We start from the raw sequence: 27,329 nt of genomic DNA on the forward strand, positions 1-27,329 counted from the left end.
TGTTCGGTCCCCGGGCTGTGTTCTTCTTACTTTTTGTTAGCCCGGCACGTCACACTGAGCTTCAGCCTATCACCGGCCGCAGCGATGTCCCGCCTCGGCTGGTGATAGGCTGAAGCTCCGTGTGACGTGCCGGGCTAATGGGAAGTAAGAAGAATACAGCCCGGGGACTGAACACCTGTACCGGAGCTCCGGGGGAACGTAGGCCGGTAAGAGAAAGCTTATTTTCTTTTTTTTTTGCAGCCCGAAACGGATACAATTAGAAAAGTGAGCAGCGGACATGTCCTTTAAGTGGTTATGCTGTGATCCAGATTCATGTTTGTTCATTGACCACACGGTTTGGTCGCCATATAGGAATGTACAATATATTACATACATCTTTTCTGAAACCATTTGTAAGAATAATTCACAATTTGGCACACATGTCCAATGCTGTCAACTGTACAAAGTTTGTTCAAGTTGATTTCTCTGCATAATCAATATGGCCATCTTGTTTTAGGTGACAATATTCAATGCCATACACAAACTTCTGTGAAACCATAAAAGCTACAGAATAGCTGTGTACGTTTCCACTGTGACCTAGACTTCTACATGTTCATATGAAGTTATTCAACCACATGGTTCGGTGGCCACATTAATACAACAATTATTTCTATTTGGATTTTCTCAGATGCTTGCAATTGCAGCAATGTTATTTCAACACTCATGAAACTTTGCCCAGTGGTGGATCTCTGGGCTGTGCATAATCATTAGTAACAAAGGACATAGGTCACATGATCTGGCCATGCATCTGTGGAACCATTAAAGGGGTACTTCAGTGGAATGCAATTTTTTTTTTTAAATCAACTGGTGCCAGAAAGTTTAACATATTTGTAAATTAATTCTATTTAAAAATCTTAAACCTTCCAGTACTTATAAGCTGCTGTATTATTCCACAGGAAGTTCTTTTCTTTCTGAATTTATTTTCTGTCTGACCACAGTGCTCTCTGCTGACACCTCTGTCTATGTCAGGAACTGTCCAGAGTAGGAGCAAATCCCCATAGCAAACATATGCTGCTATGGACAGTTCCTGACATGAACAGAGGTGTCAGCAGAGAGCACTGTGCTCAGACAGAAAATAAATTTAAAAAAGAAAAGAACTTCCTGTGGAGCATACAGCAACTGATCAGAACTGGAAGGATTAAGATCTTTAAATAGAAGTCATTTACAAATCTATTTAAATTTCTGGCACAAGTTGATTTAAAAAAAAAAAAAAGAAAAAGTTGTTTCCCACTGGAATACCCCTTTAAGACTACACATATATAAATGGTAAGGTTCCACTGAGACTATGTTTCTTTTCAAGGTTTTTGACCACATGGTTCGGTCATTAAATGTGGCAAAATGGTAGCACTTTAAACAGTGCATAATATGTTGTACAATAAAAGGTCATAGGTCACATGATCTGGCAGTCATCTGTTTTTTTGTGAAACATTTTTGTACAACAAACATCTGCTGCTCTGCATCCGCTAAAGCTATTGATAGCATAAATTCGTGTATGTGCTTACACGGAGATCAAGACTTACAGACATGGCTGTAAATGTTGGCCTTGAAATTTTTCTAGAAAATGAAGTATTTCTCACATGAAAAGGATTGCAGTAACACATGTTTTGCTATACACATGTTTATTCCCTTTGTGTGTATTGGTACTAAACCAAAAAAGAGAGGAAAAAAAGCAAATTGGACATAATGTCACAGCAAACTCAAAAGGTGGGCTGGACAAAATTATTGGTACCCTTTCAAACCTGTGGAAAAATAAGATTGTTTCAAGCATGTGATGCTCCTTTAAACTCCCCTGGGCCAGGTAACAGGTGTGACCAATATAAAAATCAGACCTGAAAGCAGATAAATAGAGTAGAGAAGTTCACTTAGTCTTTGCATTGTGTTTCTGTGTGTGCCACACTAAGAATGAACAGAAAAGAGGAGAAGGGAACTGTTTTAGGACATGAGAACCAAATTTGTGGAAAAATATCAACAATCTCAAGGTTACAAGTCCATCTCCAGAGATCTAGATTTGCCTTTGTCCACAGTGCGCAACATTATCAAGAAGTTTGCAACCCATGGCACTGTAGCTAATCTCCCTGGGTGTGGACAGAAGAGAAAAATTGACGAAAGGTGTCGACGCAGGATAGTCCGGATGGTGGATGAGCAGCCCCAAACAAGTTCCAAAGATATTCAAGCTGTCCTGCAGGCTCAGGGAGCATCAGTGTCAGCGCAAACTATCCGTCGACAGTTAAATGAAATGAATCACTATGGCAGGAGACCCAGGAGAACCCTACTGCTGACACAGAGACATAAAAAAGCAAGACTACATTTTGCCAAAATGAACTTGAGTAAGCCAAAATCCTACTGGGAAAATGTCTTGTGAACAGATGAGACCAAGAAAGAGCTTTTTGGTAAAGCACATCATTCTACTGTTTACCGAAAACGAATGAGGCCTACAAAGAAAATAACACAGTAGTTTTTGGGTTGTTTTGCTGCCTCTGGCACAGGGTGCCTTGAATATGTGCAAGGCATCATGAAATTTAAGGATTACCAACAGATTTTGGGTTTGCGTCCCAGATCTTGGGTCTTCCAGCAGGACAATGACCCCAAACATACGTCAAAAAGCCCCAGAAATGGATGGCAACAAAGCGCTGGAGAGTTCTGAAGTGGCCAGCAATGAGTCCAGATATAAATCCCATTGAACATCTGTGGAGAGATCTTAAAATTGCTGTTGGGAAAAGGCGTCCTTCCAATAAGAGAGACCTGGAGCAGTTTGCAAAGGAAGAGAGGTCCAACATTACGGCTGAGAGGTGTAAGAAGCTTATTGATGGTTATAGGAAGTGACTGATTTCAGTTTTTTTTCCAAAGGGTGTGCAACCAAATATTAAGTTAAGGGTGCAAATTTTTGATGGGAGACAGAACGAAAGAAATACACTATTTCTCCTGTTACTTTCTCCCGCCACAAAATAACGTCCATTATTAATAACAGGCTATGAAGGGTTAAAACAGATAAGGTAAAAATCCCATAGACTATAATGGGATTTTGTAACGGAAGTTTAACGGACGATTTTCAGGGTTTTCACATCTGAACGGATCTTTAAAAAGGATGAATGTATAGTGTGAAAGGGGCCTTGGAATAATTTACAAGTTTGCACACATCCACTGCTACCTCCTATACGATGTCTAAAACTGGTTAATATGCAAATGTCAATGATCAGTGGCCATTTGGAATTTAAAAACTCATAAAATCACAAGTTGTTGTAGCAAGCCATAGTGAGATAAGGACTCAAGACCTGTTTTGTTTAGAAGTATATTGATCACTTGGTTCGGCATCAATATTGGATTATAGAATATTCTACATACACCGTTTTCTCTGAAACTGTTAGTCAAAAATTGCCTTGAAAAGTGATATTCTCAAAGAAAATATCCACTATGCATAATGTATGTTGGACTGAAAATCCATTACACAAAACATGGTCTGCACAAGGGGGTGACGTTCTCAAAGAGGAGGTCTTTTGGAGAGGTTACACTACAAAGCTAAAATTCATCAGTCAGTGTAATCATTTAATTTTACAGTGTTAAAGGGGTATTCCAGCTTTAGACATTTTATCTAGAATATTATAAAATGTCTGATCGCGGGGGGCCCGTCGCTGGGACCCCGCCTCCCACCCCGCAATCTCCCTACACCCCCTTCCATAGACATGAAGGGAGGGGGCGTGATGTGATGAGGGGGCATGGCATTACATCACACCTCCAGTCAAGAAAAATGTTGGTTTCCGAGCCTGGAGACGCAGCTCCGCACATAATGCGGGTGCTGCAGGGAGATCATGGGTGGTTCCAGCAGCAGGCCCCTCACGATCAGACATCTTATCCCCTATCCTTTGGATAGGGGATAAGATGTCTAAAGCAGGAATACCACTTTAACATGTGGAGAAAAGCCATGCATGAGAGCAAATTCTCTATTTAAAAAAAAAAAAAAGCAGCTACATTCCCAGCTATTGCTGACATTATAATTGTTGTGCTACCGACACAACACAGGCCTGTCCATAGAGGCATCTAATTTAGGTTTGTGGCAGCTGAGGAATGAAAATCTTAGTATAAACATAGGATACATAGAGACAGTGGTGAGTATTAGATGACATTTTTACCCTGAAAGACACTACGTAGCCACTTTTTCTACCAAGTTCCTTATTTTAAATAAATGAAAACAAATACAAAACAAACACCGGGTAGCAATCAACGCAATTTACTGATACAAACCGTATATATAGAAGTATATAACCATTATTAGGTTACACACACACAAACGTATATATGTATATATATATATATATATATATATATATATATATATATATATATATAAAATATAGTAAACTTGAGTAGCCATATTAGTCCAGTGATGCAGATGCAATAGACCTCTATTGTCAATTTATGGCCTTGGTGTGAATTCTCCACATCTATTGTCTTCTCACTTTGTCCTGCTTAATTACCAGTCTCTCCCCTGTTCCCTCCCTCCCCTTCCTTATCTATTTAGTCTATGTTCCTATAGAAGGACAATTTATGGCCTATCTTAGTGAGAATCCTCCACATCTATTGTCTTAACCCCTGCATATTTGTGAGATGTAACCTGTGTCTTCTGCTTGTGAGATTAGATTTGCTTTGGACTTGATAAAGGGAGGAATCGCGAAAGCTTGTCTCTACAAAATGCTGTTAGTCCAATAAAAAAGGTATTACAATACAGTAACCCTCCGACATGCGATGGCATATGACATATGATTAAATCGACATACGATGGCCTCTCAGAGGCCATCGCATGTAGATGTCAGCATCGACATATGATGCTTTTATATGTCGGGGCCATCGCATTAACTGCAATCCGACAGCGCAAAATGCTTAAGCTGCTGTCGGATAGCAGTTTAAGCATCCCGGACAGGTTCACTTACCTATCCCCGCTGCTCCGGGTCCACTTCGCGATCCTCCAGCATTTACTGCATCTTCTCCAGGGTCCGGGCCTCGCTTTCCGGCGTCGTTATTACGTCGCTGCACACGCCGTCCCGGCGCCGCAACGTAATAACATCACCAGAAAGCGAGGCCCGGATCCTGCAGAAGAAGCCGGAGGATCCCGAAGAAGACGTCGGAGCAGCGGGACTGCATCGGGAGCCCCTGGGACAGCATCGGGAGCGGTGAGGACGCGGTCCGGAGCGGCGGGGACAGGTGAGTATAACTTCCTATACTTTACATTGCACGAATCCCTCAACATACAATGGATTCGACAAACGATGGGTCGTTTGGAACAAATTACCATCGTATGTTGAGGGACCACTGTATACTGCAACATTTTTTGATTTGCATGTGTGTGTGTGTGTATTTGGGTTTAAACTACGTATTTTGGCTCAGTTGCACTTGAAAAAAATACAGAAAGGTGTTTAAAAAGAAAAATCTAAGATGGTTTAAACTTACACCTTCCTTAGGTTTTGTTTCTTCAAAGCGTAAAAGTATATAAAATCTAAGATTAACTGTGAAAGGACAACTATTGGTTCAACCCATAAGCCATTTTCTATGTATATAAAAAGTAAATGCTCCAAGCATACTTTCCCAAACAGGACATCCTCTTCTGAAAATATCCTCATTGAGAATAAGAGTTAATCAATGTCCTAATAGTTTTTGCTTACATAAGTGTGGAAAATACAGTAGACACATAACATTATGTAATGGTCAAAAAGAAAAGAGGAGGTGATAAGGCATTATGAATGGGATGATTTTGCACAAGCAAGAATTCCATCTTCCTGTGCATATTGCTCTGGTTTACTATCATATTGCAAAAACTATAGGCTGCTTAAATGGCCTGTCTTGGTATTTAAAAAAGAATGGGTACTCTGTTAAGGACCCCCATCTATTAGCCAGTGCAACGAGTGGTCGTCTCCTCTTATATAGAAAACTCATTTTTATGAAAATTGTATATGTAATGTTGTTACTTTTGATGGTTCTGCAGAGAGACCAAACACTTACTGCCAGGTTTCCCCCAGATTACATTGCTATTTGTAATAAAAATGGGTTAGCTAGAGCTGCAAACTCCTTTTGGGCTGGAATCACAAATGCAGCTTTTATAGCAGTTTTCTAAGCCCAACACTGAAGTGGATGACTTTCATTCACAGTGGCCCAGGTTTCCTAAAATTCTGGGGTTCTAAAAATACCTACACATTACAGTTTTCCCTTTCATATTCTGTCAGGCTTACAACAGTCATAAGCAACATGAGGAATAAAAAAAAATGCAACGGTACATTTCTTTATTAAGGGGTATCAAAACCATAAAAACAGAGGAGCGGATGAACATTTTTATGGCTGTATACCCCATAATAAAGGAATGTGAAGATTTTCTACACAATACCCGAGTGCCGTCACCTGCTTTCTGTTCCTTATATTGCTTATCACAAGAGACTTATGTGTTGACTGAGCACCCTTATCTATTGTGGAATACAGCATGGTAAAGTCCTGCAGCCGCATGCAGAGGTGAACCATAGGCACAGGCGTACATATACATATTCCAGTACATATGTGGAGTGTCTTAGTAACAGTCGGTTTATTGTATTTGGTTAGTTTTTCATGTGTCGTTACAGCCACAGATGGAAACAATTCTGCTTACAACTTTTTCCTATACTGTGCAACACACAGACTGCTTAAATGGGTTGTGCTATCTTGTAAAGGTATCCCCCTATCCTATGGATACCTAGCTGATAGCAGGAGGTTCGACTGCTGGGCCCTCCTGGGATGAAGAACGAGGACCAGAGTCTACTGTTAGAATAGAGTGGCAGGTCATGGATGGAGCTGCAGAAACAGCCGAGATGAGGAGGATTCAACCACTGAGGGCCTGTGGATAGGTGATAACTTTACACAATGGCACAACCCCTTTAATCCTGCCCATTTCTTAGCACTCTTACATCATCCGTACTCCCTTTTACCATGTTAGACCACAGACAGTGGGGCAAAAAAGTATTTAGTCAGCCACCAATTGTGCAAGTTCTCCCACTTAAGATGAAAGGTCTGTAATTTTCATCATAGGTATATCTTAACTATGAGAGACAGAATGAGAAAAAAATAATCCATAAAATCACATTGTCTGATTTTTAAAGAATTTTTGTAAATTATAGTGGAAAATAAGTATTTGGTCAATAACAAAAGTTTATCACAATACTTTGTTATATACCCTTTGCTGGCAATGACAGAGGTCAAACATTTTCTGTTAGTCTTTCCAAGGTTTTCACACACTGTTGCTGGTATTTTGGCCCATTCCTGTATGCAGATCTCCTCTAGAGCAGTGATGTTTTGGGGCTGTCGCTGGGCAACAGGGACTTTCAACTCCCTCCAAATGTTTTCTATGGGGTTGAGATCTGGAGACTGGCTGGGCCACTCCAGAACCTTGAAATGCTTCTTATGAAGCCACTCCTTCATTGCCTGGGCAGTGTGTCTGGGATCATTATCATGCTGAAAGACCCAGTCACGTTTCATCTTCAATGCCCTTGCTCATAGGAGGTTTTCACTCAAAATCGCACGATACATGACCCCATTCAGTCATTCCTTTACACGGATCAGTTGTCCTGGTCCCTTAGCAGAAAAACAGCCCCAAAGCATTGTTTCCACCCCCATGCTTCACAGTATGATTTTTTTCTCCTCCAAACATGACGAGTTGAGTTTTTACAAAAATGTTTTACTTTGGTTTCATCTGACCATATGACATTCTCCCAATACTCTTCTGGATCATCCAAATGCTCTCTAGCAAACTTCAGACAGGCCCGGACACGAACTGGCTTAAGCAAGGGGGACACGTCTGGCACTGCATGATTTGAGTGCTTGGCGGCATAGTGTGTTACTGATGGTAGCCTTTGTTACTTTGGTCCCAGCTCTCTGCAGGTCATTCAATAGGTCCCCCCTGTGGTTCTGGGATTTTTGCTCACTGTTCTTGTGATCATTTTGACACCACAGGGTGAGATCATGCGTGGAGCCCCAGATCGAGAGAGATTATTAGAGGTCTTGTATGTCTTCCATTTTTTAGTAATTGCTCCCACAGTTGATTTCCTCACATCAAGCTGCTTGCCTATTGCAGATTCAGTCTTCCCAGCCTGGTACAGGTCTAAAATTTTGTTTCTGGTGTCCTTCGACAGCTCTTTGGTTTTGGCCATAGTGGAGTTTGGAGTTTAAAGGTTGTGGACAGGTGTCTTTTATACTGATAAGTTTAAACAGGTGCCATTAATACAGGTAACGAGTGGAGGACAGAGGAGACTATTAAAGAAGTTACAGGGTCTGTGAAAGCCAGAAATCTTATTGACCAAATACTTATTTTCCACCATAATTTACAAATAAATTCTTTAAAAATCAGAATGTGATTTTATGGAAATTTTTTTTTTTATTATGTCTCTCATAGTTGAGGTATACCTATGATGAACATTACAGACCTCTCTTGTCTTTTTAAGTGGGAGAACTTGCGCAATTGGTGGCTGACTAAATACTTTTTTGCCCCACTGTATCTCCTTGCCTATACCCACCTTTCCTTCCCCAACCTTGCACTATGGATCCTACTCGAGGACTACTGATGTGCACGGTCAAAAAGAATGCAGTGTAGATCATCTTCTCTGGTTCTCTAGCACTGGTACTTAACCCCTTAAGGACAGCGTTTTTCTGTTTTTGCATTTTCATTTTTTCCTCATCACTTTCTAAAAATCATAACGCTTTAAATTTTGCACCTAAAAATCCATATAATGGCTTATTTTTTGCGCCACCAATTCTACTTTGCAGTGACAGTCATTTCACCAAAAAATCCGGGGCGACACGGAAATAAAAATTATTGTACGACAAAATTGAAGAAAAAATTTCATTTTGTAACTTTTGGGGGCTTCCGTTTCTACGCAGTGCATTTTTTGGTCAAAATTACACCTTATCTTTATTCTGTAGGTCCATACGGTTAAAATGATACCCTACTTATATACCGTATTTTTCCCCGTATAAGACGCACTTTTTCTTGCGTCTTGCGGGGGGGTGGGGGGGGGTGGGGGGGGAAAGTTGGTGCGTCTTATACCGGAAATACCTGCGACCATCACCGATCACGGTGATGCCCTGTATTAACCCTTCAGACGCGGCGATCAAAGCTGACCGCCGCATCTGAAGCGAAAATAACACTAACCCGGCTGCTCAGTCGGGCTGTTCGGGACCGCCGCAGTGAAATCGCGGCGTCCCGAACAGCTTACAGGACAACGGGAGGGACTTTACCTGCCTCCTCGGTGTCTTCTCCGTGCCGGGATCCCCTGCGCTCTCCTTCAACTTCATCGCGTCGAAGGATTAAGTCGATGACGGCGATGGAGAGCGTGGATCCTGGGGAAGAAGAAGTCCGAAGCGTCGGGGACACCACGGGGACGCGGCGACAGCGATGGAGCGACATCCAGGGCATCGGTGACGCGTCCGGAACAGCGGGGACACGTGAGTACTACCTCCTATACCAGTGGTCTTCAACCTTGCGGACCTCCAGATGTTGCAAAACTACAACTCCCAGCATGCCCGGACAGCCGGGCATGTAGGTTTGATTTTGTCGCACTTCTGAAAAAAATCATAACTACATGCAGGAAAATGTATACGTTTAAAATTCTCATCTTCTGACCCCTATAACTTTTTAATTTTTCTGTGTATGGGCCGCTATGAGGGCTCATTTTTTGCGCTGTGTTCTGAAGTTTTTATCGGTACAATTTTTGTGTTGATCGGACTTTTTGATTGCTTTTTATTCATTTTTTTATGATTTAAAAAAGTGACCAAAAATTTTTTGCGCGTACGCCATTGATCGTGCGGTTTGATTAATGATATAATTTTATAGTTCGGACATTTACGCACGCGGGGATACCACATATGTTAATTTTTATTTTATTTACACAGTTTTTTTTATGGGAAAAGGGGGGTGATTCAAACTTTTATTCGGGAAGGGGTTAAATGACCTTTGTTAACTTTTTTTCTCACTTTTTTTTTTTTGCAGTGCTAGAGCACTGCACACACTGATCTCCTATGCTGATCCCTGCTTTGCAGGGATCAGTCAGATAGGGGCTTGATTGCTCAAGCCTGTAGCTCAGGCTTGGAGCAATCAATCGACGATCGGACGCCGCGGAGAGAGGTAAGGAGAACTCCACCTGCGTCCCAGGTGATCGGAACATCGCGATTTTATCGCAAAGTCCCGATCAGCCCGATTGAGCTGCCGGGAAGCGTTTACTTTCGTTTTCAGACACGGCGGTCAACTTTGATCACCGCGTCTGAAGGGTTAACAGCGCTCGGCACAACGATCAGTGCCGCACGCTGTTAGCCCAGAGTCCCGGCTATCGTCAGCAGCCGGGACCGACCCGGTGTGATGCGGGGTCACGGTGTGACCCCGTTTCTCACACCGGGACCGAGCTCAGGGTGTACAGGTACACCCTGAGTCCTTAAGAGGTTTTTTTTTTTTTTTTTCTAAATTAATTTTATTATTATAATATGCATGTGTTTTACATGTTACTGTACCTTTTTTTTTTAAAACAAATTTTATTGAATTTTCATTGTTATAAACAGACATCACACATTGATGGTTAAGTGCGGAATATCGTCGAATAAGAGCCATAAGAACATTCAATAAATTACAAACCAGAAACTGTAAACTCCACACAGCTAATGGAGAACCCAAGTGGAAATGCGCGGCAGTATCACAATATTAATTCGCCTCGCTCAAATTAGGCGTGCCATGCTCGTAGTATGCTAGAAGTCAAGGTCAAGAGGTAAGTCGTAATGGCCCCAGTGAATCACTCAAAACCCCAAGACAGTACCAGTCTGTCGAGCTAAAGGGCTTAACTATGTCCTCGATTTCAGCTGATGTGTAGTGTGCAACAATAAAATCTTGCCATTTGGCGAAATATTTTGCTGTGTTTGTGCTCATGTGTCGTTCAGTATCAAGCCTATCTATCCCACATAACAGTTTAAGTTGCGATATGACCATGGAGATGGTGGGAACAGAAGGGGAGAGCCAGGCTGCGAAGATACACCTAAGTGCCACTAAGAGGACAATGTGAACTAGTTGGAGTGTTTTGGTGGGGCCTTGGTCGGTCAAGTCAGGTGGTCTAAACTGATGAAACAATAGGGCTCTTGGTGTATGTGGTAGTGACATTTCCCATTTCTCTCTGATATATGATATAATCATTTGCCAATATCTTTCTGTATGGGGGCACGTCCAAACTCCATGCCACATATTCGTCAAAGGGGTAGCACATTTAGGGCAGGCCGTGATACGATCGGGGAAATCCGGGGAAGGCAGTATGTTAAACCCATATAAGGCTTTGTGAGCCATTTTGTAGTAGGTTTCACGCCATCTCTCATTGATAATACATGTACGGATGATATTCCACCCATTCAAGATACATTCCGAAATATCATCTCCTGGTACCCATGAGGTCCACGCTGAAAAAATAGAAGAGGGTGTAAATTTCAGTAGTACTTTCCTAAGGGATGTGTATATCATGGAGATGGACAATTTACGGGGTTCCGAACCAATAAGATAGTCTAGTTCGTTCTTTGTGGCCTCTTTGGACAGGTTACGCAATCGACTAAAGAAGAAGGAGCATATCTGTTGTATAGGGAATGCATGAGACGGGGGAAGGTTGTGTAGGGAGAGCAGTGTGGTTGGTCGGAGCCATCGTTTCTGAGTAACGTCCATAAAGTGCTTGGCCTTCGTGAGGCCCTTAGTCCTTAAGAGGTTAAACTCGTATTGTTTATTGTTGCATTACATGTGCCCAATTTCATAGAAAGATCATGTTACCCGCCAGCGCTGTTCTGCTCCCCCCAATTAATTATCAGCCCAGCGGGTTACTACTCACATATGTCACCCGCAAGCACTGCCTTCCTCCTCTTTGTTGGGGGCCGCCTGCGCTGGAATTCTATACTGTACGCCAGTGGTCTCCAACCTGGCTGGCTTCTTACATGACAGTGGGCTCAGCCTATCACTGGCCGGGGGGGGACATCGCTCCGGCCGGTGATAGGCTGACGGCTGTCAGACGTTCCCGTCCCCAGCGTAAGGCAGACGTAGGTAAGTTAAAGTTTATTTTCTTTATCTTTTGCAGCCCGGGCATAGGGATACAGCGTACAGCAGTGGTCTCCAACCTGTGGACCTCCAGCTGTTACAAAACTACAACTCCCAGCATGCCCGGACAGCCAGCGGCTGTTCGGGCATGCTGGGAGTTGTAGTTTTGCAACATCTGGAGGTCCGCAGGTTGGAGACCACTGGCGTACAGTATAGAGTTCCAGCGCAGGCGGCCCCCAACAAAGAGGAGGGCAGTGCTTGCGGGTGACATACGTGAGTAGTACCCCGCTGGGCTGATAATTAATTAGGGGGGAGCAGAACAGCGCTGGCGGGTAACATGATTTGGTGGTCGGGGGGGAGCAGAACAGAGCTGGCGGGTCACATGATTTGGTGGTCGGGGGGGGGGGGGGGGGGTAGCAGAACAGCGCTCGCGGGTCACATGATTGGGGTGTGTGAAAGAAATACCGTTATATACCGTGGAACCGCCATAAGTTACAAAAATACCGTGATACACACATTTGGTCATACCACCCAGCTCTAGTAGCTGTGCCATTAACTGTAGGAAAACAGTAAATATCCCGGGACATATGGGGAAAAAAAAAAAAAAAAAAAAGGAATAGCCTTTTAGGGTTTCTGAGCTGCTTTGTCAGTCCCATTAAAGGAAAAAAAAAACACTGACAAACACTTGGAAAAATTCAGGAAAGGCTGTAAAAGCAAAAAAGGAGAAACCTGCAAAAAGTGAAGACTTTCTGCATAGTAAGACTGTGCCAGTATTTGCTTTAAAGGGATACAGATTTGTAAATTACTTCTATTAAAAAAAAATCTTAATCCTTCTAGTACTTATAAGATTCTGTATGATCCACAGAAAGTTCTTTTCTGTCTGACCACAGTGCTCTCTGCTGACACCTCTGTCCATTTTAGGAACTGTCTAGAGTAGGAAAAAGTCCCCATATCAAATCTATCCTGCTCTGGACAGTTCCTAAAATGGACAGAGGTGTCAGCAGAGAGCACTGTGGTCAGACAGAAAGACAATTCAAAAAGAAAAGAACTTCCTGTGGAGCATACAGAAGCTTATAAGTACTAGAAGGATTAAGAATTTTTAATAGAAGTAATTTACAAATCTGTTTAACTTTCTGTCATCAGCTGATTTAAAAAAAATGTTTTCCAGTGGAAACCCCTTTAAAAACTGCATTGCCTTTTTTGTATGAATAGATTTATATTTTTTTTTTTCAAATCCAGGAGAGAATTTGAATTGTGTGTTTTGTGAACACAGCAAATTTGCACACAGCTTCACTGTTTTAGAAGTACATGTTAGGGGAAAATACGGTATATGCCCAAAGGGGTATTCCAGGAATCTTTTTTATTTGACTATGCTACAGGGGCTGTAAAGTTAGTGTAGTTCATAATATAGTGTCTGTACCTGTGTGTGATGGTTTTCTCACAATTCTTCTGTGATTTTCACAACAATATTTATTTTTAACAGCATACAAAATTACTGTTGTTTCAGAATTTTCCCAGGCTGCAATGCGGCTGAGATCTGACTCGCTAGTCAGCTGATGACCGGGAGCCTGTCTGCTTCAGTGGATGGAGGGATCGCTTGGTGGGAGAGGGATCTGCAACTAATGCTACAGCTGTAGGCACCCAGATTGAAAAACCACAGGTCTTTTGAATGGATGCAGCTCATTTATGTTTCAATGGGTGGAGTGGCTGATGTGTGGGAGGGAGGAAAATGGAATTATGGGATTTGTAGTCAAAAAAAGAAAAGTCAAACAGGAAATACAAGTTCACAAAAAGCTAGCCACAGAATTATGGTAATCTCACAACACAGCGATTTAGCCCAAGACAAGCACAGATCCTTCCTAAGCATGTCCATTACTGTCTGCCAGGTACGTACTAAAATCACCTTATGGTGGATAACCCCTTTAACTAAAGAAGAAGCTGGATGAAGGTACACGTTTGAAAAATATGGAGAATATGCTGAATATACACAAGATTCATATTGATACTACATTACACACAGTATCATATAGGACTGTACACATACTATAGTGGCAAAAATGCCAAAGAGTTCGGTATAACACACAATCTGAAGCTCTGTGTTCATAGCATCTGGAGCTGATTAATGTTTATTGTTTGTTTTGTTGCCAACAGATGCAAAAGAGAAAACAAGCAATAAACACAGGGGAAAAAAAGACCATACACAAGAGAATAGAAGGCACGTGAAGGTGAACATTTCTTATGCCTTTCTTTCACTGAAATAAACAGGAGTTACATTGTGAGAATCAACTATTTGTACCAAATGTTGTGGCGCTGACAGCATTGCAAGGCTTGCGGGACTAGGCGAAAGTGTTCAGAACATGCAACATGCACCATTTTTTCCTGGGCAATTTATCCAACGATCTCAGAAGGCCACCAGTTTTTACAGCCATACTAGAAAACCATAATGGACTATCTAGGTAATACATGTTCATGGCTTAGAGCATCAATAGGAACATATCTGCTGTGAACTGTAAAGTGATGACTATTATACCCTGTACCAGCTTTTTTTTTTTAACAGGATATTGCCCAATGTTATGCACTGTCCAGGAATTTAGGGTTGGATGTTAAACTATACACTGCACATAGCTTGTAGTATCAAGTCATACACAGATTATTGCCTAAAGTGACACTATTATGTTGGAACAGTAGTTACCTCGTAGCCAAAGTCTCTAACACCACTTCCTGGTGTCATCTCATCCAACAAAAAAATGTGGTGGGTCCTATTTTACTGCTATTGAAGGGCTAAACAGCTTTTTATTTATAAAACCACAACTACAATAAAACAAACAAATAATTACCTCCATTAAATGTTCATACCTTTCCTGCATGTGGTCGCCTACATGATTTCGAACATATTTTTAAATAATCAAACATAACTGCTTATTCCAGAAAAAAAAGTCTTTATCACTTGGTCTAACATCCCTGTGGACTGCTGACTGCTACACGTTGTTATGGACATTTCGTGTCTTGCAGCAGACAGACAAGACAGCTTATTTAGTGTTATGCACATGAGAAAACCTGGACTGTGTGCATGCAAGCTAAGCCTGTTCACTTCTCCAGAGAATTCACACTGTCCCTGAAAGGTAAACCCAGGCTTATCTCTTATCACACACAGTTCTGGACAACTGTCCCTTGTATAAATACTTGTGTTCTTGCTATGTACAACAGTGCTGCCTCCTGAATGTACACCCCTCTCAACCATCCATTTAGCTTGTCATCATACTTAGCAGTTTACTGCTTAGATCAAGTCTGCTTTTATAATGTTACCCCTGCCTTGCTGTGATCAACTGCAGTTTTGATTTCTGTTCAAATATCACCTTGCAAAAACAGTGCATCAACCCCCCCACCATGCCATCTATAGTAGTGTTCTGTGTAAATCATTGCCCTAGAATAGTGGCAATCTGTTCAGTCCAGTTCAATCCCTCCAAGCACTAGATCATGTCAAAGAGAGGTAGGTGCTATCTTGTGATTGACCCGATAAAACAGAAAGGAAGTCTAGGCGTGCATGGTGCTGGCAAACAAACCATATTTGGTCCTACCCTCTAAAATGCAGTGAATTAGACATTGAATTAGAATGGTCAAAACACTCAGGTAGAGGTCGGCAGGGATTATAGTTGTTGAAGGAGGAAAAGATGTTCTGCAGCGACGCTGCCCTTAGGAAATCGATTTCAGTTCCAGTCCGGTTTGATAAAAGTATTCACATTTGTGCATACATATAGGAACAGACAAGCAAGACACATTTCGGGGTTAGGTTATCCCTTTCTCAATTGCATCTGCTTTTCCGTTCCTATATGTATGCACAAATAAATGTAAATACTTTTATCAAAGCGGACTGGAACTGAAATCGATTTCCTAATGTAAGCGTCGCTGCAGAACATCTTTTCTTCCTTCAACAACTATAATCCCTGCCGACCTCTACCTGAGTGTTTTGGCCAAGTTTCTGCAGGCTGCAGCCCGAGATCTCTCGTCTGACCCCACACGGAGGAGTAATACGCTTTTTTCAAGAGTTCCCCAGGTGAGCGCACATCACATGGGGGTCGTGTAGGAAAATATACCCACGGAATCACATGAGGCACTGTCCTCTCGACTTCTTTCTCTCTTTTATTGCCTCCCTGAAGAATGACCTTTGCAGATGTTATAGAGGTCACAGAGCCCTACACATAGAATAGTATCTGAAGGTATTCAATGTGTCTATGTCCATGGGGCTTGCCGTTAAACATATCACTAAATGCTAAATGTACCATAAAAAAAATTACAATCCAAAAAGTAGCCAACTGTAGTCACTGCATTCTAATATTTTGAATAAAAAACAGGCTCACTACAAACTCACATAATGCCAAATGTAATTTCCATGAAGCACAATGTCAATCTGAACCCTTTCAAACAAAACTCTTAAAAGAAAAATGAAATATTGTTTTATTGGATTCCTATGCAATTTCTACTCTTCCAAATGGCTCTTCTCTCCCCACCATAATTTTGCATTGGCAAGATGATCTAACCTAACGTGTAGCCTTTTTCCCTTGACACTGGCACCCCAAGCGATCTCTGTGCAGCACCCGCATTCTATGCAGGGCTGCTGCTCCAGTCTTGGAAACCTCATTGTTTCCGGGACTGGAGACATGACGTCAAGCCACGACCCCTCCATTCAAGTCTATGGGAGGGGGGCATGATGGCTGCCACACCCCCTCCCATAGATCTGAATGGGGGGGGGGGGGCCTGGCATGGCATCATGTCTCCAGTCCCGGAAACACAGAGGTTTCTGAGACTGGAGCATAGAATGCGGGCGTTGCACGGAGATCGCAGGGGGGCCCAGCAGCAGCCCCCCACAATCAGACATCTTATCCCCTATGCTTTGGATAGGGGATAAGATGTCTTTGGCTTGAATACCTCTTTAAGACTACCATTTATTGCACCATATAATGTATTATGGAACAAACACTTACACCCTCCCCCCCCCCCTTCAAACAAAACAAAACAATTTCACCATAGATTTTGGGGTTTTGTCTTTATAGTGTTCATTGAGTGATAAAAATGTCATAATAACTTTTTGTGGGTCAGTACAAAGTTGTAGTCATGTATGACCCCGGCCACTCTAGGAAGGTGTAAGCTATATTATACAGTGGCTGGTACTACAGGGTTAAACAGTCTATTATTTTAAACATTTTGAACCCTCTGTTGGTAGCAGTAACATGTAAACTACAGTCTTTCCATTTCATATTTTCATTAATTGTGCAGAGAGGAAGGTAGTGTATCACCAGAAAATGACTTCCTTTTTTAATTAAGTTTTTATGTTAAACACATTTTTTAGAATTCACTCTGACCACGAAGCCTAATAATAATCTGACACTTCCAGTTTTGTACTTCTCATTTGTTAGCAGTCTTCTTTTTATCATGGCAGAACAGATTAAAGTGATAGCTTACACCTGCACATAGAGAAATAGGGATGTCATAATACCATTTTTTTTTTTACCATTTACTGAAACATGACTATATATATATATATATATATATATATATATATATATATATATAGAAAAAAAAACTTGTGAAGCCTTAGGCGCAGCGAAAGTCGAGCATGAGACCCTTCCTGACATATTAAAGCTATATCACCCATTACTTAGGTATAGAATGCCCCCCCCCCCCCCAATTAGGTGGAACTCCACAAAAGATAGGTAGGTAATCCCCTCTAATGGGTACAAGCCCTCAGTAGGTAGGGAATCTCCCCTATTATGTAGAAGCCCCCAGTAGGTAGGAAATCCTCACTTTTTAGGTAGAATCCCTCAGTAGTTTAGTAGTGAACCTCCTATTACGTAGATGCAGTAGTTTCCCTTACTAAGACCCCCTAAAAGAAAGTAAAAATCCCACTTACCTTTCCTCTGCGCCTATGCTATGGTCTCTACATCATTCGCTTTGTTAGTGGTGCAGGACATTCTCCTGCACCCGGCCAATCAAGTCATTTCATTGTTCAGCAGGTCCTGCATCACTCCGGATAACGGAGAAAGCGATAAAAAGGCCTCAGCAAGGGAGTATAGGGAAGATAAGAGGGAGTTTTATCTTTTATGGTCTGCAGGTATCGAGATTCATGAAAAAGATCCCCAAGATGGGTTAGGGTCAAAATTATCAAAATTATGTAATACCAAAAACCAGGGGGGAACCCCTGGTCACAAAAACCCTTTTTAATTCCCACCCCTTAAAACTTAGCTTTTATTTAGCCTTTTAATAACAAAAGTAAAGTTTTAAGGGGTGGGAATTAAAAAGGGTTTTTGTGACCAGGGGTTCCCCCTGGTTTTTGGTATTACAGATATCGAGATTTGTATAATTTCAGGTATCAGCACCAATACCAGTATCAGGACATCCAAACAGATGCAATTCATGATAGCCACAGCTCACCTCGTGACCCTATCTGCCCACTTACCTTAGCACAGGTCACAGAGCATATCCACAAAACATTTCCATAGATGACAGCATCATAGATCACTATGAAACTGTTAGTTTAGGTCATCAGAACTACTTCTAATAGAGAAAAGCTTGGTACAATTGTAACCAGATAAAGCATTATATGACAACCATATCAGGTGTCATACATCCTTTCATGTTAGAGGATGGTGATCCGCACAAAGTCTACATGACAACACTGTACTGAACTGTAACCAGGACAGGAAATGTTGTCATCAGAATCTCTAAGAAGCAAAGCCTTGGGTCTGCAATATCAACTAGACAAATCTGAGAATAAGAAATGGTAAAAAAAACATTTTCATGTTTTAATGCACTCTAAAGGTCTCAACCATAAGCGAGAGGATGTATATGCCAAACTTAACCAGTTTAAGCAGTTATCCAACAACTAAATATCATATTCGCTATATAGATTAAAAACAAAAACCCATACATTTGCCAGCTAAATGCTGTTGTTGAGAATCTACTACCCTGTTCACCCAAACTAAACTGGGGTATACTGTAGGTGAACAGCTTTACAAAGAGGGGTCACTTAAATCCGTTCAGTATATGCAGAGTTCTGGCACTGTAATCTTCCTACTCCATTGTGCAATGGAGCCAGGAAAGTGGCTCACCCAGCTCCTCCATATTCTATGTCTGCCATGCCCCCATCATTATTATGCTAATGAATGCAGCAGGTGAGCGCATAAAGAGCAGAGCGCTCACCCTCAGCATTCATTAGCATATTAATGACAGGGGATTGGCCAAACAGGGAATATGGAGGAAGCACAGGAACTGGGTGAGTTGGATCCCTGCCTCCATTGCACACTGGAGCACAATGTGGCTGAAGATTACAGTGCCAGAACTCCGCACATACTGAACAAATTTAAGTAAGTGACCCCTCTTTGTAATGGTCTGTACTATAACCCAGTATACAGTGTTTACTGCGAGTGAACAGGGTATCTGATTCTCCTTTATATAATCCAGTAAGTTCTGAAATTAGCTTACATCGTATTATGCCACCTCCTTTAAGAATGTTGATCTAGCTATAAAAGTACAATGTATGCCTTCATTATATCCGTACTGAAATTCCCTGGGAATCTCTCTTTGAAAGGTGAACAACTTGAAGACACAAGCCTAGATGTAAAATGCTGAGCCATCCAGCAGTTCTGTTTTGTTGCTACTTCCTAACCAGATCCAGCTTTGCAAAGCAGAAGGAAGCCTGCTTGCTGAGAACACTGCCATTTCTTTCATCCGCTGTATTCTCAAGGAGTTCCGGTGGAATGACTGATTATCTCATTGGCAGAGAAAAGGTTAACCCAACTTCCTTGTATTCAACGCTGTGTTTGTGTGGATCTTCATACGAAACAGTGCTTTCTCTGTTAGTTATACAGAGCTATATTTAGTGCTAATCACTCATCATAGTTACATGACATCCCTTTCCTTTCCAGAGTGTATCAACACAAGCCCACACCACTCTGATAAAAGGCAAAAGCTCCACTAGATTAGTTAGCCAGAGAAGCAACAACCCATCTAGGCAATGTCAACCCCAGTCATCCTAGACCAATGCCTAAAACATATATAAACTTATTACCTACGTACATAAATCTTTTGACATTTTGTCACAATGTATCAGGATAGGTAAAGCCTATGGGCCAGTGTACGCCAAACTGTGGACCTCTAACTGTTGCAAAACTACAACTTCCAGCATGCCCGGACAGCCTTTGGCCTAGAGTAAAGGCTGTTTAACGCACAGAGGATTTTGTAGACTGGATCAGTCAGTGAGTTTTTTTTAACTTCTGAATGTAAAGATGAACGGTACTATCCATGGATACTGTCATTGGGAGCAGAGGTGTAGCTTCTGGGCCCCGATGCAAAAATCTGAAACACGGCCCCATATGCCAATTATAATACTGGTCTCTTGTGGGGCAAATGTGCTTTGGGGTCCCCCTAGGTACCAGAGCCCCAGTGCGACCTGCTACCTCTATAGCTATGCACCTGATAAGTTGTATTCACATGTACAGTATCCTGCGTGGAGGATTTGAATGTAAACTAAATGACTGGAAACAGCTTTTAAACCTGCGCAGGATATTGTACGTATACTGGTACTGTACGGTACTGTAAGTGCCATAACTTTCCATTATATGATGATTAATGTACAGGAGACCAAAACACCCTTACCATGGCAATAGCCTAGGGCTGATGGTTCTAATGGACAGTAAAGGCCCCAGGGGTTTCCTGTGTATATCTCTGAAAGGCATTCCCCAACAGCTGCCTGTGTAATGTACATGTACAGGCAGCAATGCACAGGAATATAGGTACTCAAAAAAAATGGAATAAAAAAAAAAAAATCAAAACAAAGACTGAAGTAAAATTTATTTTTACATACAGCACCTAATGGATCTCTGTATGTAGGCATATAGAGGTCAGTAAGAGCCTATTGACTTCTATGAATGCAGTAAAATGATCAGTACAATGTGGAGGGATTCCTTATACAGTGATGAAGCTTTTGGTTACATACATAGTAAATACAAAATACAACTATAACAAAGATGGAGAGGATTGGGTATAATCATATTCACAGTACAACATTGCAGAAATGCACATTATGAGATTTATCAAAGTGTGCAGAAGAAGACTGGTGCAGTTGCCTATAGCAACCAGATTGCTTCTTAGATTATGAATAAGGCTTCCGAAAAAATTTAAATATCCCTGTCGTCAACAAAAACTTTTTGTATAATGTAGATAATATTATATGTATATTTGTAATATACATTGGTTAAAAAAAGTGTATATTTTTGGGTGAAAAAATGCTGTCCCTGCAGCTATTTCCTGTGTGTCTCTGTGAGGAGTCCAAATACAGGAAGTGAGGGCAGGATAAGCAGGGCTCTGTGCAGGCTGTTGGCTTGTCAATCATCCTCATGTGTGAGCCAATAGCATGTCACAGAGCCTTAGTGCACCGAGCCCCGCTTGTCCTCAGTACAGAGCCCTGCTTGTCCACCCTCGCAATAGCTGCAGGGACAAAAAGATACATATTTTTTAACCAATGTATATTACAAATATACATATAATGGTATTATCTACATTATATAAAAAGTTTTTGTTGACGACAGGTACACTTTAAAGCTAGAATATGATCGTTTCTGTGGGCAACTGCACCACTGTTCCTCTGCCCAGGCTTTGATAAATCTCCCCAAATGTGCTTTGTCATCATCCATACAGATACTGTATATTCTAATAGTCAGGTTTTGTTTCAACACATCATTTTTCAAAAGGCACTGGTATTGTTATGTACTAGGCTCACAAATTCAAGATCCGGTCAGCATGCCACTTTACAACTTATCAAACACAGAAAGTTTTTTGACTTATTGAAAGCAATTTCTTTATCTACCAAAGTTCCAATGTTCAGTGCTAGACAAGTCATAGGCTGGAGTTCTGCAAAGAAAAAAATCCACTCAAAATTGCCAGTGACAATTTAACATTGGCCGCACTAAAAGATCCAATCTGGACATTAAAACCCCCTGAAAACTCTTAGCAATACCCCTAATACACCTATTAACCATGCCCCTTTAGCGGACAATTTGTGAGAATGTAACACGACAATGGGATTGTAAAGTAAGCAAGCACTGCACCTGTCAAGTAGTGGGAAACACTACATATTCAATTCTTTAAATTGATATGTTGAAAGCAAGAAAAGTGGACAAGCGTAATATTTTGCCAAGAACAAAACTATGATGGCTAAAAAGCTCAGCCAAAGTATCTCCAATGACAGAGCTTGTGACGGGATCGTGCTTCGCAGTAGTAGTACCGGAGAAGAGTGGTCTACGGATAGACCACTGCTGAACAGACATAAAGGTCATGGTTGCCCATAGCTTACAAAGTGAAGGCTAACCTGTCTGGACCAATGCCACAGAAGAACTACAGTAGTTCTGCTGGGAATGATAGAAAGGTGTCAGAACACACAGGATCTCACATGGTATAATGGAAGAAGGTGGCCTTACTTTACCCTTACTTCTTGTGGGTGGCCAGGTGAATGTGTATTGTTTACCTAGTCAAGAGATGGCACTATCACAAAAAGAAGACAAGACAGCTGAGGAACTGTGATGCTGTGGGCAATGAACAGTTTGAAGACCATCAGCGCTACCATTCATGTGGATGTTACCATGTTCCTAGCTAAACATTGTTGTCGATAAATTAGAAAAGTGTTTTTATTGTTACATATGATTAATATATGAGTATATAAAGTAGTAAGCTTTAACTTGACATTTAGGGTAAGGTCACAAACAGTGCATTGGCAGTGTATTTCAGGCTGCGCAGCAGGAAATACGCTGTGTACGTGTTACGTGTGACCCTACCCTTAAAGAAGATATCCAGTGCTGAAAAACTTATCCTCTATCCTAAGGGCTGGTTCACATCACGTTTTCTCCCATACGGGAGCGCATACGACAAGGGGGAGCTTCCGTATGCTTTCGTATGCGCTCCCATATGTAATTCATTTCAATGAGCCGGCCGGAGTGAAACGTTCGGTCGGCTCATTTTTGCGCTGAAATGAGCCGACCGGACGTTTCACTCTGGCCGGCTCATTGAAATGAATTACATACGGGAGCGCATACGAAAGCATACAGGAGTGCGAGGTTTTAGCTCTCCCCTGTTGTATGCGCTCCCGTATGGGAGAAAACGTGATGTGAACCCAGCTAAGATCGCCGAGGGGGTCTAACCACTGGGGCCCCCCGCGATCTCCTGTACGGGGCCCCGGCAGCATGCGGGAAGGGGGCGTGTTGACCACCACAGTTGACACTCGCCATCTGGCCAGCGAGCCGGGGCCCCATAAAGGAGATCACGGGGGGCCCCAGTGGTCGGAAACTTATAGGGGATAAGATTTTCATTACTGGACTACCCCGTTAACTTGTTACAGACCTTTATGCAGTAGACTAATTTGCATAAACTGCTAACCTTGTGTGGTGCTTTTTTTCCCCTTTTCCGTGCAACACAGTTGTTAATATACAGAGCTTCGTATGAGCCATGGGTGAAAGGAGATGTAAACAACTCACTGAATAGTGGGGCAAAGGGGGATTCAAGAATTGTTCCGATGAGCAGGCGGTGTAGTCAAGAAAACTGACACTACCGTATCTGAATACACAACCCGTGCTTCAATAGGTGGGTTATAACAGTAGATAATCTGCTCTAATGCCATTGCTGGGTAAGAGCAGAAGAAAAAAGACTGCAGTGGGCAAAAGAGCACAAAATTATTACTGCACCATGCTGATATGGAGGGTCAGAATTTGGCACAAAGCATGGTGGCTTGATGTCAGTTGTTTAGTCTATGACAGATGGACACTTTTGGAAGGACAACCCTCAATGATACAATGGTTGTATGTAGAGATGAGCGAAGTTACAGTAATTCAATTCGTCACGAACCTCGCGGCTCGGCGGTTGCTGACTTTAGCCTGCATTAATTAATTCAGCTTTCAGGTGCTCCGGTGGCTGGAGACTCTCTCCTAGGACTGTATCCACCTTTTCCAGCCCACCTGAGCACCTGAAAGCTGAACTAATTTATGCAGGCTTAAGTCAGCAACTGCCGAGCCGAGAAGTTTGTGACGAATCGAATTACTGGAACTTCGCTCATCTCTAGTTGTATATTCTTGGATTGGTTCCAGGAATATGACAAGTTTTCCTTGCTTCCCTGACCTTCACAGTCCCCACATCTAAATCCTATAGTGTATCTCTGGGAAGAGGAAGACTATACTGTACATAGCATGCCAGTATCCATTATAACTTCCATGAACTGAAAAAAGCTATCCTGTCCACATGGGCCAATAATCCTGTAGAATGATTTTACCATATAGCAGAATTCATGCCACAATGAACTTGAAAATATATAAATACTAGCTGAGTACCCGGCGTTGCCTGGCGTTTCCTTCCTAATCCTTGTCGGGGAGGAAAATTAACAAAGGAGGAATCTTTTGAATTTGAATCCTCATATATTGTTGTCATATCCCGTCCCCATAGCTCAACCTCATATCCCGACCTCCTAGCCCGACCCCATAGCCCGTCCTCCAAGCCCGACCCATCTTTGAGAGATGGGGTGTGGCTTGCAAGCTGGATTGAAACATTCACCAGGAGATGCAGATATATATATATATAAGGATTCTCACTTTTTTTTTTTTTTTTTTCCCTACCTGCCGCATAGAGGAGCCGGAAGGAGGTTCCCAATCAGTCAATTCTTCAGGCATCACTGAGGCACCTTTAGTGACATAGTTCATAAGGTTGAAAAAAGACCAGAGTCCATCAAGTTCAAATTATATCCCTAATGAGTCCTTACTGAGTTAATCAAGAGAAAGGCAGAAAAAAAAAAAATCATACTAGAGGTAAAGATTCCTTCCCGACTCCAAATATGGCAGAATAAATCCCTGAATCAACGTTCTGTCCCTTTAGATCTAGTATACATAACCAGCTATGTTATTATTCTCCAACAATGCATCCAGACCTCTTTTAAATTCTTTTACAGAGTTCCCCATGACCACCTCCTCCGGGAGAGAATTCCACAATCTCACTGCTCTTACAGTAAAGAACCCCCGTCTGTGCTGGTGTAGAAACCTTCTTTCCTCTAGACATAGAGGATGCCCCCTTGTTATAGATACAGTCCTGGGTATAAATAGATCATGGGAAAGATCTCTGTATTGTCCCCTGATATATTTATACATAGTTATAAGCCTTCTTTTTTCTAAACTAAAGAACCCTAATTCTGATAATCTTTCTGGGTACTGTAGTCCTCCCATTCCCCGTATTACCCTGGTTGCCCGTCTTTGAACCCTCTCCAGCTCCACTATATCTTTCTTGTACACTGGTGCCCAGTACTGTACACAGTATTCTATGTGTGGTCTGACTAGTGATTTGTACAGCTGTAGAATTATTTCCTTGTCATGGGCATCTATGCCCCTATTGATGCACCCCATGATTTTATTTGCCTTGCCAGCAGCTGCCCGACACTGGTCACTACAGCTAAATTTACTATTAACTAAAACTCCCAAGTCCTTTTCCACATCAGTCGTCCCAAGTATGCTCCCATTTAATACATAATCCCAGCCCGGATTTTTCCTCCCTTACATTACCTTACATTTATCAGTGTTGAACCTCATCTGCCACTTCCCAGCCCAAGCCTCCAACCTATCCAGATCCATTTGTAAGAGTGCCCTGTCCTCTATTGTGTTTACCACTTTACAGAGTTCAGTATCATCTGCAAAGATTGCTACTTTACTATTCAACCCCTCTACAAGGTCATTAATGAATATATTAAATAGGACAGGACCCTATACTGACCCCTGTGGTACTCCACTAGTAACAGTCATCCAATCAGAATAAGTACCATTAATAACCACCCTCTGTTTCCTATCATTGAGCCAGTTACTTACCCACTTGCACACATTCTCCCCCAGCCCAATCCTTCTCATTTTATTCCCCAACCGTTTATGTGGAACCGTATCGAATGCTTTGGAAAAATCGAGATATACGACATCCAGTGATTCCCCCTGGTCCATTCTGGAGCTCACCTCCTCATAAAAGCTGATCAGGTTAGTTTGACAGGACCAATCCCTCATAAAGCCATGCTGATATAGAGTCATACATTTATTTTTATCAAGATATTCCAAAATAGCATCTCTTAGAAAACCCTCAAACAATATACATACTACAGAGGTTAAACTAACAGGCCTATAATTTCCGGGGTCACCTTTAGTCCCCTATTTAAATATTGGCACCACATTTGCCATGTGCCAGTCCTGGAGAACAGTCCCTGTTACTATAGAGTCCATGAATATTAAAAATAGGGGTCTGTCCACTACACCACTCAACTCCTTTAGAACATGGGGGTGAATGCCATCTGGACCTGGTGATTTGTCTATTTTGATTTTTGTAGGCGGCACTGTACTTCTTCCTTAGACAGGTGACCTGTACTGGGGAGTTTACCTTATCACACTGTATTTCACCTGGCATTTCATTTTCCTCAGCGAACACAGTGGAGAAGAACTTGTTTAATATATTTGCTTTTTCCTGATCCCCATTTATAATTTATACTTTAAGAGTGCTGCAGTGGCTACATGGGAGAAGAGACAACCTGTGCGCTTGTGATAACCAAATTATATGAGGGCAATGTGGCATGGTATTTGTCCTCATGCAATGGCATTGTACTTTTATTTTTCTTGGGGGGGGGTTGTTTAGCGTTACCCTCTTGGACCCCAGGAGGAAAATGTCTAGGACTGTCCCTGCGTAGCAGATTTGGTAGGTACTGTGTGAACATACCCAAAAGAAGGTCAGGCTTATTTTATGGTTTCACCACTTATGACCATGTTAAAATAAAAAATAAAGATAAATAAAAAAAGAAGGTTCTACTTACTTACAGGGATGATGTGCTAGTATAAACCCACCACTGCTGCTAGAGATTAGCAAAGTTACAGTGATTCGATTCGTCACAAACTTCTTGGCTCAGAGTTTGCTGACTTTAGCCTGCATAAATGAGTTCAGCTTTCAGGTGCTCCGGTGGGCTGGAAAAGGTGGATACAGTCCTGGGAGGGAGTCTCCAGCCCACGGGAGCACCTGAAAGCTGAACTCATTTATGCAGGCTAAAGTCAGCAACTGCTGAGCCAAGAAGTTTGTGACGCATCAAATCACTGTAACTTCGCTCATCTCTAACTGCTGCAACCAATCACAGACCTGAACAGTATATGGCAGGAGACCACTGGGGCACTACATATATGAGCACATCCAT

At 42.0% G+C, this 27,329-nt stretch overlaps 1 protein-coding gene across 2 annotated transcripts in view; it reads right to left on the minus strand.

The window, feature by feature from the left end:
• Window positions 1-27,329, minus strand: part of GNAL (G protein subunit alpha L) — a 320,628-nt gene that overhangs the window by 62,459 nt on the left and 230,840 nt on the right. The window lies entirely within an intron of this gene.

The sequence above is a fragment of the Hyla sarda genome, chromosome 5 (assembly GCF_029499605.1).
Source record: "Hyla sarda isolate aHylSar1 chromosome 5, aHylSar1.hap1, whole genome shotgun sequence".
NCBI classification, from domain to species: domain Eukaryota; kingdom Metazoa; phylum Chordata; class Amphibia; order Anura; family Hylidae; genus Hyla; species Hyla sarda.